General features: G+C 36.7%; 1 protein-coding gene across 1 annotated transcript in view; it reads left to right on the top strand.

Annotated features, from left to right (window-relative positions):
- The first annotated feature begins 8,182 nt into the window (after positions 1-8,182).
- LOC134824867 (transmembrane and coiled-coil domain-containing protein 3-like) overlaps positions 8,183-12,482 on the top strand; it is a 200,989-nt gene continuing 196,689 nt past the window's right edge. Inside the window, exon 1 of the mRNA XM_063836848.1 lies at positions 8,183-8,286. The gene's annotated coding sequence lies outside the window, so the exon portion shown is untranslated. The remainder of the gene's footprint in view (positions 8,287-12,482) is intronic.

The raw sequence follows: 12,482 nt of genomic DNA, 5'->3' as shown, positions 1-12,482 counted from the left end.
GGCTCCCGCTAGATAGATTCTGATAATCCCGGCTCCCGCAGTTAGTTTTTTCCCGCTGAATAAATAACCCCGGCACAGCTTCTATAATCCCGCCCCGCTAATTTGGCTCAACAAGATTTGTTTTGTTTTGATATTCCATGAGAATTTCAACGGCGCACTGTCACGTGTTTTGATGACGTGTATCACGTGACTAACTACTACGACGCGCATTGGTAAAAAATGTCACGTGACCTAGATGGCTTAACGTAAGAACTATAGATACACTTGATCTACGTATCGGTCTAACTGCAGGCGCTGGCAAAACTCCAGCACACTGCTTACATTCTTACAGTTACATTACTTAAACTCTTACATTACTTGGACTTACTTGGACTTGGAATAATGTTTAGATATAACGCAAATTTCAAATGCCATAGTACCTTAGTTGTATTTATTTGGTAGTATAATATACTCCCCAATTCCATTTCATATTTTCCATACTGATCTCATATAGCTAGAATTAAGAGTAAAATGTCAAATTTGTTGGTCCTAGCACTAACCCGGAAGGGTTTATAACACATAACACCGGCACGCTTAAGTTATATTAAAATAACCCCTCGTGCTAAAGCACGTTCGGGGTTATTTTCATAATAATCCCTCGTGCTTCGCACTCGAAATTATTATAAATTTTTCCCGCGCGTCGCGGGAGAAATTGAAATATAATCCCTGCGCATGCCGGGGTTATGTGTGTTGTAGTCATCTGACAAGTACATTTTAATATTTCTACCATCACTGCATGTTAATGTTCTGAATAGTTTAATAGAGTTGTTATCACGGCGGAAAGTAATTACTCTAGTAGCAGGGAGTAGTAATGGTATGTACTGTTATTTGTGCGAGAAACTGTAGTCGGTTATTTAATACGTAAGTTTTAAGTAGGATAGGTAGGTAGGATAAGTAGGTAGGTAGGTAGGATAGGTAGGATAGGTAGGATAGGTAGGTAGGATAGGTAGGTAGGTAGGTAGGATAGGTAGGTAGGATAAGTAGGTAGGATAAGTAGGTAGGATAGGTAGGATAGGTAGGATAGGTAGGATAGGTAGGATAGGTAGGATAGGTAGGATAGGTAGGATAGGTAGGATAGGTAGGTAGGATAGGTTGGATAGATAGGTAGGATAGGTATGTAGGTAGGTAGGATAGATATGTAGGATAGGTAGGTAGGTAGGTAGGTATATTTGTAGCTCTTTCTTGCTTAGTTGTTATCTTGTAACTTTAATTGACCGAGAATAAAGTGCGATATTAGACATGCCAACATGGTTCATTTCAGTTTATTGTCGTGTGTTATTTTCAAAGCACTCATTGCGGTATGTTTGGACTATAGAGAGAGTTCATACTTCCATACGACAATATAATGCGTGTTTTCGAATATAATAGGCGGGTTTATACTTTTGCCTTTCAACTGCGATAGTGAAGTCCCAGCCGTAGGCACGGGTTACACTAGTATGTAATAATGATAATATGTAACATTTTAAACTATTTAAAAATGTATGCTATTTCAATTTTAAGAGCATAATCACAGTTCCGCTCTTAATCCTCACAACTTCATTAATCGACTTATGTTTATTTTTGCAATTCCGCTATTTTAAATGAAACAAATACATATCAGCGACTAACATCAGTTTCTCGCTGTCATTCTGCTCAAGATTGGAATATTTATGTTCATCGTTCTGCAATTTTATCATGTTGAGTAACTTTTATCATCTTCAGTTAAGAGCGTTAAGGTTGTTGGAGATATTGTAAGTCTATTTTTAAAGAACAAAAATAGAAAATAAATGATTGTAACGTAACAGATGTGTGACAATGATAAACAAGGACAGCTAAATATCAATTAGGTGGGCGTTTCTCAATTTAACATTTCAAAGACTCTATCTTACTGTCACTTCTAGTTTCAATACCACAGCTGTAAGCTACTGTTCCTCAAATTGTTACCTTATATGGTAGTATACTGCACTGCCTGCAGATAAACCAATACCCAGCTGTCTCTAATAATAGGTCGAGTACGGGGTGATATTGAAGGGGATTGAGTTGGTTATCTCCGAGAAGGGGTGATATTGAAGGGGATTGAGTTGATTATCTCCGAGAAGGGGTGATATTGAAGGGGATTGAGTTGGTTATCTCCGAGCGCGAGGAGGGGGTGATATTGAAGGGGATTGAGTTGGTTATCTCCGAGCGCGAGGATGGGGTGACATGATATTAAAGGGGATTGAGTTGGTTATCTCCGAGGAGGGGTGATATTGAAGGGGATTGAGTTGGTTATCTCCGAGCGCGAGGAGGGGGTGATATTGAAGGGGATTGAGTTGATTATCTCCGAGAAGGGGTGATATTGAAGGGGATTGAGTTGGTTATCTCCGAGCGCGAGGAGGGGGTGATATTGAAGGGGATTGAGTTGATTATCTCCGAGAAGGGGTGATATTGAAGGGGATTGAGTTGGTTATCTCCGAGCGCGAGGAGGGGGTGATATTGAAGGGGATTGAGTTGGTTATCTCCGAGCGCGAGGATGGGGTGACATGATATTAAAGGGGATTGAGTTGGTTATCTCCGAGGAGGGGTGATATTGAAGGGGATTGAGTTGGTTATCTCCGAGCGCGAGGATGGGGTGACATGATATTAAAGGGGATTGAGTTGGTTATCTCCGAGGAGGGGATGATATTAAAGGGGATTGAGTTGGTTATCTCCGAGGAGGGGGTGATATTGAAGGGGATTGAGTTGGTTATCTCCGAGCGCGAGGATGGGGTGACATGATATTAAAGGGGATTGAGTTGGTTATCTCCGAGGAGGGGTGATATTGAAGGGGATTGAGTTGGTTATCTCCGAGCGCGAGGATGGGGTGACATGATATTAAAGGGGATTGAGTTGGTTATCTCCGAGGAGGGGATGATATTAAAGGGGATTGAGTTGGTTATCTCCGAGGAGGGGATGATATTAAAGGGGATTGAGTTGGTTATCTCCGAGGAGGGGATGATATTGAAGGGGATTGAGTTGGTTATCTCCGAGGAGGGGGTGATATTAAAGGGGATTGAGTTGGTTATCTCCGAGGAGGGGATGATATTAAAGGGGATTGAGTTGGTTATCTCCGAGGAGGGGTGATATTGAAGGGGATTGAGTTGGTTATCTCCGAGCGCGAGGATGGGGTGACATGATATTAAAGGGGATTGAGTTGGTTATCTCCGAGGAGGGGATGATATTAAAGGGGATTGAGTTGGTTATCTCCGAGGAGGGGGTGATATTGAAGGGGATTGAGTTGGTTATCTCCGAGGAGGGGGTGATATTAAAGGGGATTGAGTTGGTTATCTCCGAGGAGGGGATGATATTAAAGGGGATTGAGTTGGTTATCTCCGAGGAGGGGGTGATATTAAAGGGGATTGAGTTGGTTATCTCCGAGGAGGGGGTGATATTAAAGGGGATTGAGTTGGTTATCTCCGAGGAGGGGGTGATATTAAAGGGGATTGAGTTGGTTATCTCCGAGGAGGGGTGATATTGAAGGGGATTGAGTTGGTTATCTCTGAGCGCGAGGAGGGGGTGATATTGAAGGGGATTGAGTTGGTTATCTCCGAGCGCGAGGAGGGGATGATATTGAAGGGGATTGAGTTGGTTATCTCCGAGGAGGGGGTGATATTAAAGGGGATTGAGTTGGTTATCTCCGAGGAGGGGTGATATTGAAGGGGATTGAGTTGGTTATCTCTGAGCGCGAGGAGGGGGTGATATTGAAGGGGATTGAGTTGGTTATCTCCGAGCGCGAGGAGGGGGTGATATTGAAGGGGATTGAGTTGGTTATCTCCGAGAAGGGGTGATATTAAAGGGGATTGAGTTGGTTATCTCCGAGGAGGGGTGATATTGAAGGGGATTGAGTTGGTTATCTCCGAGGAGGGGTGATATTGAAGGGGATTGAGTTGGTTATCTCCGAGGAGGGGATGATATTGAAGGGGATTGAGTTGGTTATCTCCGAGCGCGAGGAGGGGGTGATATTGAAGGGGATTGAGTTGGTTATCTCCGAGAAGGGGTGATATTAAAGGGGATTGAGTTGGTTATCTCCGAGGAGGGGATGATATTGAAGGGGATTGAGTTGGTTATCTCCGAGGAGGGGTGATATTGAAGGGGATTGAGTTGGTTATCTCCGAGGAGGGGATGATATTGAAGGGGATTGAGTATTCTTTCTTACCATTCTCTACTAGTTAGCATACTAATATATTAGTAGTACAGTTGTGGAACACAACAAGAAAATTGAGAATAATCTTGTGCGAGGGTAGGGACCCAGATGTCGTTTCTAACCCAAAAAAAACTTTAAGGAGGCTTCTCATCAGTAGCCGCACCTCCTTACTCGGTTTCTGAACTGGAATTCTATGGGCTTCCAGACAGCCAGACCGAGTATTACCATCCCATCCTTCTAGAGTTCATCACAAGTAGCACCCACCTTGAAGATCTTTGACACCCAGACACACCCCATTGGCGAACAAACTTTGGATATAATCTTACATGCTCCCGAAGGAATCCGATCCCTGGTTTATGGTCTTTTTCATCGTCACCAGCACTTTCACTAGAGTCACCATATATACGGGCCTAATAATATAATTAATATATTATATATACTTATATCATCTTCCTCTCTTTTTAGAAAAGTTGCCTCAGTTGTATAGTCTTCAAGTTATACTAAGATATTACATCATTTAAAATACTGTTCTGGTATTTGCCTGTTATTAGATATACCTAATATAAATAATAAATATTATGTACTTTTTCTTAAATATACACTTGTGACTTTACACTTGATCACACTTTTCTTTAGTTTTAGTAATAGTAATTAAGCTTTTAAAAGAGATCAACTTCTCAATTTTAATGCTAAACATGATAAACATGATAAACATGATAAACATGATAAACATGATAAACATGATAAACATGATAAACATGATAAATATGATTAACATGATTAACCCATTAGGGACGATAGGGTCGTTTTTATGACCCACCTTTTTTAGACGAAAAACCAAATTACTAAACGCTGTAACGAATCTATAGCATATATGCTCAAAATTTATTGGGCTACATATAATGAAGCCCAATAAATTTTGAGCATATATGCTATAGATTCGTTATATCGTTTAGTAATTTGGTTTTTCGTCTAGAAAAGGTGGGTCATAAAAACGACCCTATCGTCCCTAATGGGTTAACATGATTAACATGATTAACATGATTAACTCATTTTCACAGTTTTACAGTCAATAACATAATTTCATACAACTCAAAACTTAGAAGCAATCATTTGATAAAGTCTGAATAATGAACCTACAAATAATGTGATTTTTAGTGCTTTTGATTTAAAAGCTTTTCTGGAGAAAGCTTTTAAATTCGATTTTACATTTTCTCTGAGCTTTTAATATCTAAAGTAGATTCTATATAAGTAGATACTTGTTCTATTTAAGTCATGTTCGTTTCCAGACCGGTAGTTGAACTATTGACTCAACCTGCACCTGTTTAAGTAAAGAGGGTTCACTGTCATCTTTATGTCAAACTTGATTTCGACCAACAAACTATCTAACATGGCTGCAATCCGGGCAATGGTGGGCGCCCTCAAACGTTCGATCAAAGGCCCTAGTTTGTTGAAATCAAGGTACACCAAAAATGAGGGAGAACCCCCCCCCCCCCCCTTAAAACTACGAGGACTTGAGTTAGATAGAACACTGTACAGTGTACAGTGTACAGTACACTGTACACTGTACACTGTACACTGTACACTGTACACTGTACACTGTACACTGTACACTGTTCACTTTACACTTTAAACTTTACACTTTACACTTTACACTTTACACTTTACACTTTACACTTTACACTTTACACGTTACACTGTACACGTTACACTTTACACGTTACACGTTACACTGTACACTTTACACGTTACACTGTACACTGTACACTGTACAATTTACACTGTACACGTTACACTTTACACTTTACACTGTACACTTTACACTTTACACTTTACACGTTACACTTTACACTGTACACTGTACACTTTACACTGTACACTGTACACTTCCACTTTACACGTTACACTGTACACGTTACACTTTACACTGTACACTTTACACTTTACACTTTACACTTTACACGTTACACGTTACACTTTACACTGTACACTTTACACGTTACACTTTACACGTTACACGTTACACTGTACACTTTACACGTTACACTGTACACTGTACACTGTACAATTTACACTGTACACGTTACACTTTACACTTTACACTGTACACTTTACACTTTACACTTTACACGTTACACTTTACACTGTACACTGTACACTTTACACTGTACACTGTACACTTCCACTTTACACGTTACACTGTACACGTTACACTTTACACTGTACACTTTACACTTTACACTTTACACTTTACACGTTACACGTTACACTTTACACTGTACACTGTACACTTTACACGTTACACTTTACACTGTACACTTTACACTTTACACTTTACACTTTACACGTTACACTTTACACTGTACACTTTACACTGTACACTGTACACTTTACACTTTACACTTTACACGTTACACTTTACACTGTACACTTTACACTTTACACTTTACACGTTACACGTTACACTTTACACTGTACACTTTACACTTTACACGTTACACTTTACACTGTACACTTTACACGTTACACTGTACACTGTACACTTTACACTGTACACTGTACACTGTAAACTGTACACTTTACACTGTACACTGTACACTTTACACGTTACACTGTACACTTTACACTGTACACTGTACACTGTACACTGTAAACTGTACACTTTACACTTTACACTTTACACTGTACACTGTAAACTGTACACTTTACACGTTACACTGTACACTGTACACTTTACACTGTACACTGTACACTGTAAACTGTACACTTTACACTTTACACTTTACACTGTACACTGTACACTGTACACTGTAAACTGTACACTGGACACTGGACACTGTACACTGTACACTGTACACTGTAAACTGTACCTGTGTACAGTAACGTTAGCGGTCGTGTGTGTTTCATGAAGTCATGACATTGTGTACTCAAGCTTGAAGCTAATCTACAATGTGTATTTTATTACAATACTGTGAACTTAATACTTTAATTGCACATATTTTCTAAATCAAATTCTTGCCTGGATAGATATTATTAGTTTTATACTAATAACAACACTACAAATCTATTACATTTATTAAGTATTAAGTATTTTAACCAGGTGTAGCCAGTCCACATAATATGAAGAATTTGTTTGAATCCAAGATGAAAAGCTCGAATAGAGAACAATATGTAAGATATTATTATTAACATGTAAGTAATAGTTTGTCGGAGAGTTATAAAGGACTCATCTCAGGAATTTAGTTCTTCCGGTCGAGTAAGATAGGTTACAGAAGAAATGTTGCTATTTTCACACATCTCACCAAGTTTACAAGTAGCGAGATGTCAGTTTTACTGCTGATCTGTAATATATACACACACACACACACACACACACACACACACACACACACACACACACACACACACACACACACACACATACACACACACACACACACACACACACACACACACACACACACACACACACACACACACACACACACACACACACACACACACACACACACACACACACACACACACACACACACACACACACACACACACACACACACACACACACACACACACACACACACACACACACACACACACACACACACACACACACACACACACACACACACACACACACACACACACACACACACACACACACACACACACACACACACACACACACACACACACTTGGTGTTGTTGACAGCAACTGAAAACCTCCTTATATACTTATAACTATATTATACTATTCAGGGTGATGGCCATAATTTCTGAGCCAAATTTAAAACTCTATTTTTGCATATTCAGCTTTATAAAAATATCAATAATCTTGCTATTATATAATATAATAAAGGGGACGATATATATATACATACATATACATAATATATATATACAACGGTGTTTTTTCTCTTTTAGCAAAGGGCTCTACTAGTTGCTAGGAGCATTATATAAGCGTAACAAATTAAACGTTATATAATATATAATATATATATATTTTTAACTATTTCCACAACTACAATTAAATACATTTATTGAGGATGACTGTAAAGGTACATTTTACCGACATTTGAAGTCAAGGCGTTGTTTTACTGACAGTTGTGGCTGACTAACAATATATTATATATATATATCAAATTGGCGGGCAAACGATCCGTTTCATGATATGTATAAAACAAATAGTGCCAAATAGAATAATGAATTGTAGCGCTATGACATGTTGCTCCTTTATAAAATAATTTTTATCGATCATGAAACATTTTCAAAATTATCAAAATTATCAAAATTTACAAAATTTACAAAAATACTTCTAAACAGTTTATTGTGTCCGTCCAAATTTTAAAATTGTCTATGAAGTAAGGTAGTAAGATATCTTTGGCTTTTAAAGTTGTAAACTGCGTATTGTAGAATATACATATATATCGTCTCTTGAGTCTTGACACCACTTTAGGGTTAGACGGGTTCATGCTAATAATTATAATACAATCAAAATACTTAATAATTAATAATTTTTTCAGCGTTCCTTATTAGTAAACACATTTTTAGGCAATTGTTAAGAAAATTTCCTCGAAATCGACTTTATAGTTGTAGGTATCTGAGGGGAGTGAAACTATCAGGATGTGTTCTGCCTACCTGCCTTGGTCGATCCAGATGAAATGTGTTCTTTAAAACATTTGATTTGATTTTAGAATTGACAGCCCTCTAAAATCGTGAAAAAACAGGTCCAAGATTTTCAAACTTAGAATTAGAATAGTTCGACCTCAAAACAAACCTGTCAAACGACTTCTGATGATTCTAAATGAAGAATATTAAAGGCTGACGGTCGTGCTTGCCAGCACTGTGACATATTATTTTACATCAAATACTCAAATAGAAACACATACTTTGTAACATATCAATTAAAACAGGTCAGTATATGACTATATATGGTGTTGTTAGTTTCTGTGCATGGGTTTAGATACAGATACACTTATTATATATGTAAATATATATATGATGTTTCTTTTGGAGAAATCCAGTTTCAAGAGTGCTCTACCCGGGAGGGGAGCATTGTACAATGAAAACAACGATTCTACAAACTCAGAGTTTCATGCAAATGCAATCGTCAGTGTTAGAATAACTTACTAAATTAATAAATCCATGTTTTCCTTACAAGCTCCTTCATAAAATTAACTTAACTAAACTAAATCAAAAACAAAATCAAACGAAACGAAACGAAAATGAAATACAAGAACAAAAACTAAAATTAAAATAAAATATTCCTAAAAGCATTTCTTCAGCATAAACTTGTTGGTGTGCCTACATTTACTTATGAGTTCCCCTCCTCCTATTTAATAGATTGCCATCTTTATTTAAAATAATATAAAGTTTTTCAGTAAGGCAGAGATGACAATCTTTCGTACCCCCCTTGTACGGATGAGCATGTTTGATTATTTTCCAAGATATTTTATATGGTGTTTGTTTATCTTTCAACTCCCATATTTTCTTAGATAGCTCCGTCTGATTTCGTAGCTTCTCGAGTTTGAAAGAGCTTGTGTGTGAACTGAAACGGGTCTTAAAAGTGTTTTCAGTAAGCCCAATATATTTGTGCTCTTTCTTTTCCTTTTCCACTGCAATAGTTGCTTCATATATCACTGCTGCTTCCAGGCATTGTCCGTTCAGTGGGCACATTTCCGGCTTTCTGCAATTGCACGTTTTCGATTTAATTGTAGGTTCTTTCTGAGCTTGGTGTCTGGTGCTCGCTAAGATGGATCCTACGTTGGGTAGGCAACTGTATGATAGCTTAATTGTGTTTCTGTTGAACATTTTGTGAAATTGGTGTCCTCTGGGAAGTGCTTGTCTAGTAATCGGAGGAAGCTTTTGCCTATGTTTGTTGTTACATTTGAGCTGTATGGGGGGTTGAACCATATGATCTTCCTGGATCTCTTCCTGTTGGCTCGTGGCAAGGCGGTGCTAGTATCTGTAAACTCTAGTTGGTGGTCGTGGCCGCTTTCTTTAAGTGCTGTTCCGTAAATCCCTTTCGCTTTGTCAAACTCTTCTTTATTGCAGGAGATGTCCGATAGACGCCGGTTTATCATTTTGGGGAGCTGGTTTATGATTGTTCTTTATATAAATATATATATATATAAAGAAATAAAGTAGTAATACCACCCAAACTGACCTCAATGATTTAAAGACGATCGCATAACATAACAGATTAACAGTTCAACTATTACAGCTGCTAAACATATAGCCCTCACCACTTTAACTCCTGAAGGGGAAAAATTAAAGAAATTAAAGAAATCTCAGGGATATTTCCGTTGGACCTATTCAGTCATTTTATCGTTAAAACGCCTTTTATCAAGCTACTTCAAAATGATGCATTTGACTACAACCATACATACTAGTAGTATGTTGCAGTGTACTATTACTACACACTATACTTTACATACTACTACTGCTCTAATATATATATACTCTCCATAATGACTATAGCCCTAAAACATGAGAAGTAGATTGAAGTAGAGTAAAGTTCAATACTAAGATATTTACTTTATTGAACGATACTCGACAGTGAATATACATTATACATATATATTGCTTTATATATATTATATATAATATATATATAATATATATAAAGAAATTTATTACTTTTACCATTTATTCGTTCAGTAAAACCTAATAAGACTTACATGCTGCCTAAAAGCTTTTTCTATGTACAGTCGCATTCTACGAGGGCATGGGAACGTTAAAATTGTTCATCACTACAGGAGATGCAGTAGAAACAGTAAGTAGTACCCCTAAACACACTACTACTACTACTACTACTAAATTAACTACGTGACTCGAGTAGTGAGAGTTGTCTGCCAATGCTCCAAAATATTTTGGATCGAAAGTCAATTAGTTAAACTTTCAAAGACAGTCTGACAAAGTCAAATTTCGAAAAATCGTGAAAACATTTTTGCAACACTAGTTACTTACTACTTAGTTGCTAACATAAACCATAACACTAGTTACTTAGTTGCTAATATAATATAAACCATTATAACACTAGTTACTTAGTTGCTAATATAAACCATAACACTAGTTACTTAGTTGCTAATATAAACCATAACACTAGTTACTTAGTTGCTAATATAAACCATAACACTAGTTACTTAGTTGCTAATATAAACCATAACACTAGTTACTTAGTTGCTAATATAAACCATAACACTAGCTACTTAGTTGCTAATACAAACCATAACACTAGTTACTTAGTTGCTAATATAAACCATAACACTAGTTACTTAGTTGCTAATATAAACCATAACACTAGTTACTTAGTTGCTAATATAAGCCATAACACTAGTTACTTAGTTGCTAATATAAACCATAACACTAGTTACTTAGTTGCTAATATAAACCATAACACTAGCTACTTAGTTGCTAATACAAACCATAACACTAGTTACTTAGTTGCTAATATAAACCATAACACTAGTTACTTAGTTGCTAATATAAACCATAACACTAGTTACTTAGTTGCTAATATAAACCATAACACTAGCTACTTAGTTGCTAACATAAACCATAACACTAGTTACTTAGTTGCTAACATAAACCATAACACTAGTTACTTAGTTGCTAATATAAACCATAACACTAGTTACTTAGTTGCTAATATAAACCATAACACTAGCTACTTAGTTGCTAATATAAACCATAACACTAGCTACTTAGTTGCTAATATAAACAATAACACTAGTTACTTAGTTGCTAATACAAACCATAACACTAGTTACTTAGTTGCTAATATAAACCATAACACAAGTTACTTAGTTGCTAATACAAACCATAACACTAGTTACTTAGTTGCTAATATAAACCATAACACTAGTTACTTAGTTGCTAATATAAACCATAACACTAGTTACTTAGTTGCTAATATAAACCATAACACTAGTTATTTAGTTGCTAATATAAACCATAACACTAGTTACTTAGTTGCTAATATAAACCATAACACTAGCTACTTAGTTGCTAATACAAACCATAACACAAGTTACTTAGTTGCTAATATAAACCATAACACTAGCTACTTAGTTGCTAATATAAACCATAACACTAGTTACTTAGTTGCTAATATAAACCATAACACTAGCTACTTAGTTGCTAATACAAACCATAACACTAGTTACTTAGTTGTTAATATAAACCATAACACTAGCTACTTAGTTGCTAATATAAACCATAACACTAGCTACTTAGTTGCTAATATAAACCATAACACTAGTTATTTAGTTGCTAATATAAACCATAACACTAGTTACTT

This window comes from Bolinopsis microptera, chromosome 13, assembly GCF_026151205.1.
Source record: "Bolinopsis microptera isolate Bmic1 chromosome 13, MBARI_Bmic_1.0, whole genome shotgun sequence".
Classification (NCBI taxonomy): domain Eukaryota; kingdom Metazoa; phylum Ctenophora; class Tentaculata; order Lobata; family Bolinopsidae; genus Bolinopsis; species Bolinopsis microptera.
Note: the sequence above shows the minus strand (reverse complement) of the source record. Positions and strands in the feature narration are given on the sequence as shown.